The sequence below is a fragment of the Schistocerca gregaria genome, chromosome 3, assembly GCF_023897955.1.
Source record: "Schistocerca gregaria isolate iqSchGreg1 chromosome 3, iqSchGreg1.2, whole genome shotgun sequence".
Classification (NCBI taxonomy): Eukaryota; Metazoa; Arthropoda; class Insecta; order Orthoptera; family Acrididae; genus Schistocerca; species Schistocerca gregaria.
Genome location: NC_064922.1, coordinates 9,185,617 through 9,187,333, shown reverse-complemented (window position 1 = coordinate 9,187,333; position 1,717 = coordinate 9,185,617). Strand labels below are relative to the sequence as shown.

The 1,717-nt window shown below is 46.4% G+C and overlaps 2 non-coding genes across 2 annotated transcripts; both read left to right on the top strand.

The window, feature by feature from the left end:
- The first annotated feature begins 1,236 nt into the window (after positions 1 to 1,236).
- On the top strand, positions 1,237 to 1,309 carry Trnak-cuu (transfer RNA lysine (anticodon CUU)). The gene has a single exon. It is a non-coding gene; the product is annotated as a tRNA-Lys (tRNA).
- Positions 1,310 to 1,645: 336 nt separating this feature from the next.
- Positions 1,646 to 1,717, top strand: Trnat-agu (transfer RNA threonine (anticodon AGU)). Its single transcript has one exon. It is a non-coding gene; the product is annotated as a tRNA-Thr (tRNA).

Below are 1,717 nucleotides of genomic sequence, written 5' to 3'. Positions count from 1 at the left end.
TCTTATCCCAGAATCGTGGGATCGAGCACCATGCTGGGCGAAACGGAATTTTGTTCCGCTGCAGATGTAAATTACCGTTTTTCTGATTAACGTGATGTAATGGAAATAGCAACCTTTAAACTTTGCCTACGTCTGTCAGTCGCAAGGAAACTGTATTTGAAGGTGAAGGTGATTTTGTAGACATGAGTGAAAGACATGTTCTGAAATGCAAGTGTTGTTGTTTGGAGAGCACATCGGTTACGTGTCAGATGTGTAGCCAAGCAGTACTGGGTCGCCATAGGTGCAAATATTAGACGGTAATATGAAGTGTTGTCAGCTGAAGTCTGATGATTCTGACGACCATAAGGACGAAGTACGCAAGGGTACCGATAGGCCGCGCCTCTTTAACTCAGTGGTAGAGCACTGTTCTAGTAAACCAGGTGTCGTAAGTGCCATCCTCACAGGAGAAAGACGAATTTTGGAAATCAGTTGCGCGTCGTGGCCGTATAGCAAACACTATCTGTGGTGACGAACAATTAGCGACAGGCGTTCTATTAAGAATTACTCTCAGATGTGATTAAGGCGAATGGCGCAGATAAAGCATTTGCCAAAGCGGTACAGAATAAGGTGGGACGAGGCAGTCTGAATTACATTATATAGATGTATTTCTCACATATCTCAGAGCATGTCGTCGTCGTGATCGTCGTCGTCGTCGTCGCCGCCGTCGCCTCTTTTGCAGAAGTAGCAAATGGCCATCATAACAAATGCGGTGATGGACGCCCTGCCTTCGATTCCGAATGCAGAAAGTGTGTGGTCTTGTTTCCCAGTCTATATTTGGTCGGTCTCGTAAAAGGTTGAATGTAACGAATGGGTGGGAAAGAGCAAGGAACAGCGGCTGTGTAGAACGAAAACACAATTCCTCAGGGGTGTGAGCGTTTCGAGATGAATCGGCAGAGTGGTCGACAGAGTGCCGTCACCGCCAGTTTTGACTGGTATTTGCACATCTAAAACAACGTCGGAAAGTAACTCGTTCGGCTTTTGAGTCACATCAAGTATGTGTGTTAATTTTGAAGCCACTACCTCTGCATGTTGTCATGCAATTCCTGTACCTCTCAGAAATGATTATGAAATAAAAGTGAAGTACGTGACGAGTGTGACGTTAGGAAAACATTAGGCAGCATGGAGAGATTCTGTATGGGACCACCCAACCCAAACGAGTACTGTGTGACGTGCTACCCGGCATGTACTTACCGAGGCAGCCGGCTAGCTCAGTCGGTAGAGCATGAGACTCTTAATCCCAGGATCGTGGGTTCGAGCCCCACGCTGGGCGGAACGGAATTTTGTTCCGCTGCAGATGTAAATTACCGTTTTTCTGATTAACGTGATGTAATGCAAATAGCAACTTTAAACTTTGCCTACGTCTGTCAGTCGCAAGGAAACTGTATTTGAAGGTGAAGGTGATTTTGTAGACATGAGTGAAAGACATGTTCTGAAATGCAAGTGTTGTTGTTTGGAGAGCACATCGGTTACGTGTCAGATGTGTAGCCAAGCAGTAATGGGTCGCCATAGCTGCAAATATTAGCCGGTAATATGAAGTTTTGTCAGCTCAAGTCTGATGATGCAGACGACCATAAGGACGAAGTACGCAAGGGTATCGCTAGGCCGCGCCTCTTTAGCTCAGTGGTAGAGCACTGGTCTAGTAAACCAGGGGTCGTGGGTTCCATCCTCACAGGAGGAA